Source organism: Ambystoma mexicanum, chromosome 10, assembly GCF_040938575.1.
Source record: "Ambystoma mexicanum isolate Mex_15411 chromosome 10, UKY_AmexF1_1, whole genome shotgun sequence".
In the NCBI taxonomy this organism is placed as follows: Eukaryota; Metazoa; Chordata; class Amphibia; order Caudata; family Ambystomatidae; genus Ambystoma; species Ambystoma mexicanum.
This window is the reverse complement of record NC_090932.1, coordinates 96,706,447-96,719,681: the sequence shown is the minus strand read 5'-3', so window position 1 is coordinate 96,719,681 and position 13,235 is coordinate 96,706,447. Positions and strand designations below refer to the sequence as shown.

The 13,235-nt window shown below is 55.0% G+C and overlaps 1 protein-coding gene across 1 annotated transcript in view; it reads left to right on the top strand.

The window, feature by feature from the left end:
* Positions 1 to 13,235, top strand: part of PSMD1 (proteasome 26S subunit, non-ATPase 1) — a 1,063,364-nt gene that overhangs the window by 990,214 nt on the left and 59,915 nt on the right. The window lies entirely within an intron of this gene.

The following is a 13,235-nucleotide window of genomic DNA, read 5'->3' as shown; positions in this document are numbered from 1 at the left end:
CATACCATGCTGTTTAGTTCGATCTCTGTTTCAGTTGTTGCTATGGAAATTACCTCCAAGTTCCAGGATTCAACATTTCACAACTGTGCTCTTTAACAAAGGTGCTAGGAAAGTTGCCTCCAAGTTCCAGGATTTAGCACCTTGTGGTACACTCACAGCTGGACTGCTCACTTGTCTCCTTCCTTTGGAGCTTCTCTTTAGTATTGTTGCCATCCTAGGTTTTGTCCCCAAAATCTTATATCCATCCAACTCTTACCAACAGCTGAAGTTCATGCATGCATGCCTCTCCGCTCTTGTCATCTTGCCAGTCCATCCATCCATCCATCCATCCCTCTTTCTGGCTTCTGGCTCACAGTTCTCAGCTTTCCCCGTTTGCAGTCTAAATACGCGTCCCCGGAATCCCAGGGCACAAAATGTTGCAAACAAAAGTGCAGCATGCTGTGCGTCAGGCTTCCAGGGACACAGCATTCAGTCGGGAGCAGGCATCCAGAGGCCGGAGCCTGCAGCAGGTCAATGGGGATTTGGGGTGAATCGACAGGGACAGAGGCCTTTTGTGGTGGAATCTGGTGGTGCAGCCTTTTGTGGGCAGCCTACAGACATAGATCAGTTTTCCCAGTGTGGAACATTCCACCTTTGCCTTTTGCTTTCAGTACCACTCTTTCAAGCTTCTTTGTCTGCACTGCTCCCTAGGGTTCTCCAACCGAGTACCTTTTTCACGACCCGTTTCCTTAGTCCATCTTCTAGGCCATGGTACTGCAGCCTGCACGACATAATCTAAAGGACAAAAAAAATAAGTCGATTGGTTTTTCTGGTTTTCTCTGGTGTCATCATCACGCTGGTCATTGTTCTGAAGGGGGGGGGAGTTAATGGAAGGAATGGGAACATTGAATGCTGAACTGTAGATTATTCCAAACAGCAAAAGTTATCTCCATTTCCTTTTGCCAATTTCTGCAGATCAAATACAGAGCTTTCAAGGCAGTGAAGCGGAGGATGCACCGCTTATCTCTTAGATAAGGAAGTTTGACAGAGTGCTTTGCTTTTGTCCTGACCCTTCTCTTGAGGGTTTCTCAAACTGGGCCCAATTTAAACAAAACCTATTTACTGTGAATGAGATTAAAAGAACCTATTAGGATGCATCTACACAACTTCATTGTGGGAACTGATCTGCCTTAGGCTGCGATTCAAAAAGCTTGATCATCAGTTGAGGCTGCAGCTTTTTATCCACATCATTAGGGAGCTGGCTTCATTAGGAAACTCAGGGTCTCGTCTGGGTGATTTTCTTTTCTTTTAAGGGTATGGCCTTGGGATGCTTTGAACAACTGACGTTTTGGAAGCAGCATCGATTCACTTTTTCTGTCCATGTAAATTTACATTTTTTTATTAATTCATGTCTTTTGAAATGGAAGATGTACTAAGTACTTTCAGTATGGTCCCAGAGTGCCATTGGCGCTTCTCTGACAATATTGTACTTTCACAGAAGACAACGCTGGTTAGTCACAAACTGCCGCTCCATCGTTTAATGATTTTCTGCCATTGAGTAGTGTAAGCTAGTAATTTTGCATTCACATTGATTTTTCTGTAAAATGCTATTGGTTACGATTTTCATACTTGCCAAATCTGTCTTGCCTTTGAGACCCCCGGCACTTTTTACCGGACTTCTGAATTATTATTCCATGTTCCTGAGTGAGCAGGAACCTTTTCCCCCACTCATCCTTTATTTTACTTTTTATTGGTGTCCTTATTATGACTCTACATACTTTGTTTTTGGAATTGTACTCTTTTCTAACTTTATAGGCATCTGCATTTTCTTGTCGTAGCAGACTGCACTTTGTGTGGTGCTACTGGGGAGGACCTTGGGCTTCCATTTTTGTTTTCTATTGGGATTCTTGTGTGTAAGGGGAGTTTTCCCAAAATCCACTGTAAGGTAGGCTTACAAAACTATCCCAGTGGTGTTTAGATCCTCCAACTCTTGCAAAGGATCTGTACTAATGGAACCTTGGTATAGTGGCAGAGCAGTCAGGCTTATCATAAGAGGAAGATGTGAGCTGTAAGTACATTGAACCTAGTTAATTATTAATTATATTTATAGAAGTATCACTTTTAAATACTTAGCACAATAACCCAAAACACTTAGGAATACTTTACAATACTTTTCAAAAGACACTGCTTAGTTTGTAGTTGCTTGCGGTTAAAGTTGTTTGACAGAAATGACAGTTCTACTGTATTATCGGTACTAATGCACGCGTGTAATACTAGCAGGTCTTAAAGTCATAGAGGCAGTTTCTTCGCACAGCGAGGCTTTTAAAGTCCAAATCGCAACTCTAGCTAAAGGCATTTCTGAGAGGGCTCAAAGTCTTGACAAGCAGCAGAACAGCAAAAACTCCTGTGGATATTTTCTAGTCTTTTAGATGCAAGCGGATACAACCAATGTTGGAGACCCTGTTAAAGGGCTCGCTAAAGGGACACAAGCAGTGGCTTGGGTCAGATGTAAGAGCGGGTGGCCCTGGATACCTCTATGTGCACTCCAATGCTCTAGAGCGACTTTTCGGATTAAGGAAAGCCATACCTTTTTCCCCTAAGTACCTTTGGTTTGAAGAAATGTTTGTGGCTGGAATCTCCTCAATGTGACAGTGCTGGACCCGAGCTCCGGATTCCTTGGTCTGGTGATGAAAGGAAAGACAATGCACAGGATCTCTCAGCAGCAGTCTCGAGAGGAGACCGCTGGCACAGATTTCAACAATTTTTTTGCAGTTTTGGCACCTTTTTTGTAGCACCAACAAAGGACGCGATTCGCCCATCAATCTTCTTCGATTCCTGAAGTCCTGCACGCTGCTGAGGGGACTTGGACAGGTTGGATTGTGTCTCTGGAGGTTCACCTGGAGCTCAGCAAAGACCTGGACTGATTCAACCTTTCCACGACGATGCACTTCAATTGGGTCAGAGGTCTCCTGGTATTGGGTTTCTGCGGGTCTGGAAAGTCGCAGGACCTCGGGATATGGCTCTGATTAAAGTTTGTCTTGTGACTGGTTGTTCCCACCAGTCAAAGGGAAGGAGTCTTCTTTGGAGTTCCTCTGTCACACAGAAGAAAATGGGGTCAGGCCATCAGTGGTCGCTTCAGTGTTGCAAAGGGTCTGCATGCTTCTCTGGTCGTCTTCTTCGGTTACTTCAGCGTCCGGTGGTCAACTTGCTTCTCCAGCATGGGGTCTGGCATGGATTCACATGCTCATGAATATTCCCCGTCGTCAGGCTGGGAATCCTCGGTAAAGAAAAAACCAGTATCAGTTTCGTTTCTGATCTGTCTTTCGTAGTAGTAACCAATCACTGGTCTCTGCGTCATACTGACCACAGCCAATGACTGCCCTCTACCTAAGCACCGCCTCTGGCAGCCATCTTCAGATTTTTACCGCACGTTCATGTGAAATCCGAGCGGTCGTCTAAGACCTTTTGAGGACGCGACGGGGGTCCAACACAAGGCCAAGCACCGCGAGTCCGCTGGCACCGGGAGCGCCGAACGGTCGGGCTCTACGGGCGCCAGGCAGGGCGCACCCTCCCTGGCACCTTCAACTACGAGCCAACGCTCTGGGTTGGGGTAAGAGGAAGGGCGAGCACCCGGCGAAGCTCCTGGAGAGGCCCCGGTCGAGCTCGAAGGCCCCATCGGAGGGGGAGCGAGGCAGTGTCCCCCCCCCTCAAGGATAAGGCGGTGAGCGCACCTAAGGTGGTGAAGGCCTTAATCCATCCGGCCAAGCCCTCTATCGATACTGTCGCGGCGACCCTGGCTCAGCCTGTGGAGGCTACACCAGTGGTGGCGACCTCGGGGCTCAGTCTCCCTGCCACCTCGGAGGGAGTCCTCTTTTGTGCCCATCGATAGGACCCCCGTGAAATCCCCGGCGGAGAAGAAAAAGGGGGGGGGCAGGGCGTCATCGTAGATTCGGCTTCAACCTCGGAGGAAGAGCTGATCGAGGTCTTAAGCCACGGCCTTGGCGTGGAACAAGACCGGCCCGTCGGGATGGATCCTGACGCGGGTGACGACATCGTCGAGGGTGCCGACGGGGCCCCTAATCGCCCGTCGGATTCCCCTCTGCCAGCGCCGCAAGACAACTCGGCGGCCATTTTGTTGGCTATACAGTCCTTATGCTCAGAGATAAGGACGAGACTACCGTTGCTGACGGAGGAACCTCTCCCGTCGGGGGATCCTGAACCGGGACCTTCTGGCGTTCCCCCGCCAAGAAAAGAAGGATTCACCCTCCACCTCCTTTTCAGCCGTCGCGCACCGTCCAGCCCTCCTCCCCGTCCACCCGAGGGGATGATACGGGGACTGACACGGCAGCGACGGGTACGGACGACGAGGTATACGACGAGGATCTACCGTCGTCACCTCCCACCAGGGCTTCTCCGCCCGACGAGATTGGTTCGTTCCACTCCATGATCGCCAGGGCATCCGAGCTTTTCCAACTCTGCCCTGAGGAGAAGAAAAAGGAAGGATTCCTTTATCAACGGCGCGAGGCCAAGAGGAAGACGGTCCTCGCGGTGCCTCTACTGGACGACATTTGGGATGAGGGCCTCGCCCTCCTCAAGAACCCTTCCACTACGCCAGCTAGAAGAGACCGGTACGAGAAGAAGTACCGGGTCCCGGACACGGCCCCCCTGTGCCTCCGGGCGCAGCCTACCCCAGACTCCGTCGTCTCCGCGGCGGCCAGGAAGAAAGCGGGGGGGGGGGGGTGCGGCCTCCACATCGACTTCCCCACCGGACGGCGAGGGAAAGAAATTGGACACTATGGGACGCAGGGTCATCTCGTCTGCAGCGACGACGATTAAAGCGGCCCACGCCTTGGCTATCGTGGCCCGCTACGACAGGGAGCTATGGTACAAACTGGCTCCCCTGCTGGACTTCCTACCGGACGACAAGAGAGCGGATGCCCTGGAGATCCTACAGGAAGGTGAGGTGGCGTCGGACCACGCCATCACTATTGTGACGGACATCGCCGACACTGGGTTTCGCCAGTTGGGCAACGGCGTGTGCCTTAGGCGGCGTGGATGGCTCAAGGCTACGGACTTCCGTCAAGACGTACAGACCAGAGTCCTGGACATGCCGTTCGATGGGAACAACCTGTTTGGGAAAACAGTGGACGATTCCCTTCAGGCCATTAAAGCGGACACTGAGACGGCCCGGGCCCTTGGGGTTCTGCAGCAACGACGGACGCCCTTTCGGAGCAGCGGAGGCAAGGGCGCCTCCAAAGGTTCCGGCGGCGGTTTCTCCACCTACCGTCGAGCGGCCCGCTCGTCGTCTCAGGAGGCCTACAGAGGACGAGGCAAGTCTGGCGGACCCCGCCGTCGTCGCCAAGGAGGTCAAGGCGGCAAAGCCTCGTCGAAACAGGATTGAACCGACCGTGGGATCGGGCCCCCACCGATGCACCCCGGTGGGAGGCCGGCTGGCGAGCTTCGTCAGCGTGTGGGAGTCCATCTCCACCGACCGTTGGGTGCTGGACGCCTTAGCCCGGGGCCACGCGCTCGAGTTTCAAAGAAGGTGCCCGCGCGTCCCCCCCGTGGCCAGAAAAGAGCTTCAGGTCCCTCAGCTTCTCCTGGAGGTAAGGGCGATGCTCAGGAAGGGCGCCATCAAACTCGTCCCAGAGGCTTCGGGGCTCCGGAGTTTACTCGAGATACTTCCTCGTGAAGAAGAAGACGGGAGGATGGCGCCCCATCCTAGACCTGCGACGTCTGAACAAATTCATCAAGGCGCAGAAGTTCCGGATGGTCACCCTCCAGCACGTCCTGGGTCAGCTGGAGGAAGGAGACTTCCTGTCGTCGTTGGATTTGGAGGATGCCTACTTCCATATTCCCATCCTAAAGGGGCACCGAAAATTCCTCAGGTTTGTGGTCCAAGGGCGTCACTACCAGTTCAAAGCCCTCCCCTTCGGACTACGGTCGGCACCCAGGGTATTCACCAAGTGCCTTGCACCGGTGGCGGCGCAGATGCGCCGCGAGGGGATCCACGTCTACCCCTACCTGGACGACTGGCTCATCCGGGCCAAGACGAGGGAGCTCGCCGTGGAGCACACGGCAAGGACCGTCCAACTTCTCACGGACCTGGGATTCTCCGTGCACTACGCCAAGCCCCACCTGGTACCCGCGCAAAACGCACTGTTTCTGGGAGCGAAGCTCGACACAGTGTCCCTTCTGGCCTCCCCGTCGGAGGAAAGGACCAGGTCCATCCTGGGCAAGGTACAGCGGATGTTGGCTTCCGACGCGGCCAAGGTGAGGTCCATCAAGTCCCTCCTCGGAATGATGTCTTCTTGCATCTACCTCATTCCCATGTGCAGGCTCCGGATGCGCCCGTTGCAGGAGTTCCTGGACGCGCGCTGGATCCAAACGACGGGCGGCTTCGAGGAGAGGATCACACTCGACGAGAGTTTCCGCCGCGCGGTCCGGTGGTGGGGCACCCGCGCGCATCTGACGGCGGGCATGGACTTCCAGACCCCAGACCACCAGGAGACAGTGATCACGGATGCCTCCCTGGAAGGGTGGGGAGCGCACACCGAAAATCTACACGCGAGAGGCCTTTGGCTCCCGACGGAGAAGTCCCTCCATATCAACGTCCTGGAGCTCCGTGCAGTGTTCTGGGCCCTCAGGTCCTTCCTTCCGTCCCTCAAGGGCAAGGTGGTGAGGATCTTCACCGACAACACCACCACCATGTTTTACATCAGGAAACAGGGCGGAACCAGGTCCCCAGCACTGTCCAAGGAGGCGCAGGACCTGTGGCATTGGGCCGTCGCCCAAAGGATGTTTCTGGTGCCGTTTCATCTGGCAGGGATAAAAAACACCATCGCCGACTCACTCAGCAGGGAGCTGCGCTCGTGCCACGAGTGGGAACTACGGCAGGATCTAGTGGATTGCCTCTTCCGACGGTGGGGCACACCCCAGATCGATCTGTTTGCGACGGCGACGAACTCCAAGTGCCGGAGGTTCGCCAGCAGGTTTCCCCAGGCGAGGAGCATGGGCGATGCTTTCTCGTTCCCCTGGGAGGACCTGTTCCTCTACGCGTTCCCTCCTTTGCCACTGCTAATCCGGCTCGTCAACCAGCTCAAGAGGTCACGGTGCAGGATGATCCTCGTCGCACCTGCGTGGCCGAGGCAGATATGGTTCCCGGACCTTCTGGACTTGTCAACGTCCCCGCCAATCAAGCTGCCGGTGGACGCGGATCTACTCTCCAGGGAAGGAGGCGCCATCCTCCACCACGACCCGAAATCGCTGAACTTGCAGGCCTGGCTCCTGCAGCGCTAGAGTTTGGAGGATGCGACATACCGGCCGACTGCAGAGGTGTTCTTGCAAAGGCCAGGGCGTCCTCGACTCTTAAATGCTATGGACACAAATGGAAGAGGTTCTCTGTCTGGTGCCACGCACAGAAGATTAACCCTCTACGGATTACGGCTCCCCAGGTACTGCCGTACCTGCTCACGCTGGCCAAAGCTGGACTGGCACACGCGTCCATCAAGATTCATCTTGCTGCGATCCCCCGATACACCAGAACCACGGGGCGGACGTCCTTGTGGTCTCATCGTCTGGTGAAAGAGTTCATGAAGGGACTGTTCAGATCGTTCCCGCCGGTGAAGGCTCCGGCCCCGGCGTGGGAGCTCAACGTGGTGCTGACCAAGCTCATGGGACCTCCGTTCGAGCCTCTGCACTCGGCCCCGTTGAAGTTTCTGTCGTGGAAAACAGCGTTTCTTGTGGCCATCACCTTCGCACGACGGGTGGGAGAGATCCAGGCCCTTTCCTGCAAGGCCCCGTACTTGACATTTCACGACACGAGGGTAGTGCTCAGGACGCACCCCTCCTTCATGCCCAAGGTACCGTCGGACTTCCATCTCAACGAACCCTTGGTGTTGCCTGTGTTCTTCCCGTCGCCTTCGTCGCCGGCTGAGAGGACTTTGCACTCGCTGGATGTGGCTAGAGCGCTGAAGTTCTACGTGGACCGTACGAAGTGTTTTCGGAAGACGTCACAACTCTTTGTGAACTTTGGACCTGTCAATCAGGGGAAGGCTCTCTCGAAGGCTTCCATTTCCAGATGGCTCTCCGGCTGTATCATGTACTGTCATCGGTTGGCAAACCGACCGCTGCTTGGCCGTCCGAGAGCCCATTCCACCAGAGCGATCGCAGCTACCACGGCGTTCCTTTCTGGTGTGCCCCTGCTGGACATATGTAGGGCTGCTACGTGGAGGTCGACGCACACCTTCACGAAATTCTACTGCGTCGATCGGGATTCCAGGGAGGAGTCCAGGGTCAGCCAAGCAGTGCTGCGCAACCTGTTCGCCTGAGGTGAGCCTGGTGAGGAGGTAAGATGCTTAATGTTGAGTTTGATGTAATGCTTAATGTTGAGCCTTTGCCACCTCCCGTGGTTGTGCATGTGTGTACTGCTATGTATTCTTTATTCATGAGCATGTGAATCCATGCCAGACCCCATGCTGGAGAAGGAACAAGTTACTTACCTGTAACTGTTGTTCTCCAGCATGGGTCTGGCATGGATTCACATGCGAACCCTCCCGCCTACCCCTCTGCGGCTCTTCACTTGGTCATACTGCCACTTCACGTGCTTCCAAATCTGAAGATGGCTGCCAGAGGCGGTGCTTAGGTAGAGGGCAGTCATTGGCTGTGGTCAGTATGACGCAGAGACCAGTGATTGGTTACTACTACGAAAGACAGATCAGAAACGAAACTGATACTGTTTTTTTCTTTACCGAGGATTCCCAGCCTGACGACGGGGAATATTCATGAGCATGTGAATCCATGCCAGACCCATGCTGGAGAACAACAGTTACAGGTAAGTAACTTGTTCCCTCTCACCTCAGGAACCTCACCATTTATTCAGTTTCAGCACACTCTCCTCTGTAATCTCTCCGATGTTTTTTTTTTAGAAAGTTGTGGGAGGCTGTCCAATCAGATCAGCCAGACTACCATTGGGAGCTGGTTCCATTCAGGCACTCAGGCAGACAAAGAGCAGGGGATTTAACTCCTCCGCCACTTCCTGCCTAGACACACTGGAGCCTAGGCGGGGACACCCAAGGGTTCCCGCCAAAGGCAAAAAACACACACAGATCTCCCCCTCCCAGAATGGTAGAAGGGCTAGCAAAGAGCAACCACGCTAGAAATTTAAAAAAAGAAAAAAGCCTCCAAATTAGTACTGCAGCTACTCTAGGATAAAGAAAATAATCTCTAAGGAGAACTCAATGGGTTCCTAGCAACATTGCCCATAAGGAGCTGTGTGCTGCAATAGTAAAATACAGATGCCTAAATAGATATGGAGGAAAGTAGACTCGATGGGACAGGTACAATCTTTACATTGTGACACCCAGCACCTTCAGTACAGTGGAACAGGGAAGTCTTAGATTTCCCAAACGGTTTAATTACCTTCTCTTGGATAAACTATTGTTTCCAAGAGCAGTGAAGTGAAATTGACCTTACTTACATTTGTAACTTTCTAGACCCAACACACACCATTTTACAAAAGGGTGCTGTAGGGGTTACTTAGTATCCCCTTTGTCTAGTTTCTCATGTAATATTTTTGTTCTCCAGCATGGGGTCTGGCATGGACTCACATGCTCATGAATATTCCCTGTCGTCAGGCTGGGAATCCTCGGTAAAGAAAAATCAGTATCAGTATCAGTTTCGTTTCTGATCTGTCTTTCGTAGTAGTAACCAATCACTGATCTCTGCGTCATACTGACCACAGCCAATGACTGCCCTCTCCCTAAGCCCCGCCTCTGGCAGCCATCTTCAGATTTTTACTGCACGTTCAAGTGTTGGGATCCTCGTGCTATTGCTCTCGAGCGTTAGTGCTTTTTTCGCGCTTTTTCTTAGGAAAACTTTCTCTTTTTTGGTCAAAAGAGCCTCAAGCTCCACCGTTTCTTTATCCGATCAACGGGGACCCGTGTCGGATTCTTCTACGCCCCTCAAGGATGAAGATTTCGTCGAGCCACGCTTTTGGAGGATTCCAGAAGTTTCTCAGGCCCTTCTCGAGCATGGCCCAGGAGAAGGGAAGCTCGACGCCCGGAATGCTGTTCAGGGTCTGCCCTGGATGCCAGCTTCAGAACGTCTTTAAGGAGGACGAACACTCCCTTTGCCTTTACTGCCTGCATGAAGACATGACGCACGTGGAGAAGGACTGTGCGTTTTGCAGCAATATGTCGGAGCGGACCATGAAGGACCGCCATCAGCGTCTCGCCAACTGGCTGGAAGGAAAGAGCCCGTCAGGCGAGAAGAAGTCGTCCGAGCGGTCTTCTAAGACCTTTGAGGGCGCCCCGGCGACGGGGGTCCAACAGAAGGCCAAGCACCGCGAGTCCGCTGGCACCGGGAGCGCCGAACGGTCGGGCTCTACGGGCGCTAGGCAGGGCGCATCCTCCCCGGCGCCATCAACCACGAGCCAACGCTCTGGCTCGGGTAAGAGGAAGGCCGAGCACCCGGCGAAGCTCCTGGAGACCCCCCGGTCATGCTCAAAGGCCCCATCGGAAGGGGAGCGAGGTGGTGACCCTCCCCCCAAGGAGAAGGCAGTGAGCGCACCTAAGGTGGTGAAAGCCTTGATCCATCCGGCCAAGGCCTCTATCGAGACAGTCGCGGCGGCCCTGGCTCAGCCTGTGGAGGCTACACCAGTGGTGGCGACCTCGGGGCCCAGAATCTCCCTGCCACCGCGGAGGGAGTCCTCTTTCATGCCCATTGACAGGACCCCCGTGAAACCCGACGGAGAAGAAAAAGGGGGGGGCAGGAGGTCGTTATGGATTCGGCTTCAACCTCTGAGGAGGAGCTGATCGAAGTCTTAGGCCACGGCGCTGGCGTGGAAGAAGACCAACCTGTCGGGAGGGACCCCGACGTGGGAGACGACGAGAAGGTCGAGGGTGCCGACGGGGCTCCTGATCGCCTGTCCGAACCCCCTCAACCAGTGCCGCAAGACAACTCGGCGGCCATTTTGTTGGCTATACAGTCCTTATGCTCGGAGATAAGGACGAGACTGCCGTTACCACCAACGGAGGAACCCCTCCCGACGGGGGACCCGGAGCCAGGCCCTTCTGGGAGCCCTCCTCTTAAGAGAAGGATTCATCCTCCACCTCCTTTTCAACCTTTGCGCCCTGCTCAGCCCTCCTCCCTGTCCACGACACGTGGGGATGATACGGGGACTGACACGGCCGCGACGGGTACTGACGACGAGGATCTCCCGTCGTCACCTCCCACCTGGGCTTCCCCGCCCGACGAGATTGGATCGTTTCACGCCATGATCACAGGGCATCCGAGCTTTTCCAGCTCTGCCCGGAAGAGAAGAAGGAAGGTTTCCTTTATCAACGGCGCAAGACCAAGAGGAAGACGGTTCTCGCTGTACCTCTACTGGACGATATCTGGGATGAGGGTCTCGCCCTCCTCAAGAACCCATCCACAACGCTGGCTAGAAGGGATCGGTACGAGAAGAAGTACCAGGTCCCGGACGCGGCCCCCTTGTGCCTTCGGGCACAGCCGACCCCGGACTCGGTCGTCTCTGCGACGGCCAGGAAGAAAGCGGGGGGGGGACACGGCCTCTACGTCAACATCCCCGCCGGACGGCGAGGGAAAGAAATTGGACGCGATGGGACGCAGAGTCATCTCATCGGCAGCGACGATGATTAAGGCTGCCAACGCCTTGGCTATCGTAGCCCGCTACGACAGGGAGTTGTGGTACAAACTCGCCCCCCTGCTGGACTTCCTAACAAGTGGGCGGAGGCCCTAGAGATCTTGCAGGAAGGAGAAGTGGCGTCGGACCACGCCATTACGATAGCAACGGACATCGCGGACACTGGATTTCGCCAGTTGGGCAACGGCGTGTGCCTTAGGTGGCGTGGATGGCTCAAGGCTACTGACTTCCGTCAGGACGTGCAGACCAGAGTCTTGGACATGCCGTTCGATGGGAGCAACCTGTTTGGGAAAGCAGTGGACGATTCCCTACAGGCCATTAAGGCCGACACGGAGAATTCCCGGGCTCTTGGTGTTCTCTAGCAACGACGGCCGCCCTTTTGGAGCGGTGGAGGCAAACAGGGTGCCTCCAAAGGTTCCAGCGGCGGATTTTCCACCTATCGTCAAGCGGCCCGTTCGTCGTCACAGGAAGCCTACAGGGGACGAGGCAAGTCGGGCGGACCCCGCCGTCGTCGCCAAGGAGGACAAGGCGGCAAAGCCTCGTCGAAGCAGGACTGAACCGGCCGTGGGGTCGGGCCCCCACCGAAGCACCCCGGTGGGAGGCCGGCTGGCGAGCTTCGTCAGCGTGTGGGAGTCAATTTCCACCGACCGTTGGGTGCTGGACGCCCTGGCTCAGGGTCACGCGTTTGAGTTTCTAAAGAGGTGCCCGCGCGTCCCCCCTGTGGCCAGGAAGGAACATCACGTCCCTCAACTTCTCTTGGAGGTAAGGGCGATGCTCAGGGAGGGCGCCATCGAGCTCGTCCCAAAGAGGCTTCGGGGCTCCGGAGTTTACTCAAGATACTTCCTCGTGAAGAAGAAGACGGGAGGATGGCGTCCCATCCTGGACCTACGACGACTGAACAAATTCATCAAGGCACAGAAGTTCAGGATGGTCACCCTCCAAAACGTCCTGGGTCAACTGGAGGAGGGCGATTTCCTGTCGTCGTTGGATTTGGAGGATGCCTACTTCCATATCCCCATCCTAAAGGGACACCGAAAGTTTCTCAGATTTGTGGTCCAAGGGCGTCACTACCAGTTCAGAGCCCTTCCCTTCGGATTGAGGTCGGCACCCAGGGTGTTCACCAAGTGCCTCGCACCGGTGGCGGCGCGGCTGCGCCTAGAGGGGATCCATGTCTACCCCTACCTGGACGACTGGCTCATCCGAGCGAAGACGAAGGAGCTCGCCGTGGAGCACACGGCAAGGACCATCCACCTACTCACGGACCTGGGATTCTCCATAAACTATGCCAAGTCCCACTTGGTGCCTGCGCAAGACGCACTGTTTCTGGGAGCGAAGCTCGACACAGTGTCGCTTCTGGCCTCTCCGTCGGAGGAAAGGACGAGGGCCATCTTGGGCAAGGTGCAGCGGTTGCTGGTTGCGGACGCGGCCAGGGTGAGGTCCATCAATTCCCTCCTCGGAATGATGTCTTCTTGCATTTATCTCATCCGCCTGTGCAGGCTCCGGATGCGCCCGTTGCAGGAGTTCCTGGACGTGCGCTGGATCCAGACGACGGGCAGCTTCGAGGAGAGGATCACACTCGACGAGAGTGTCC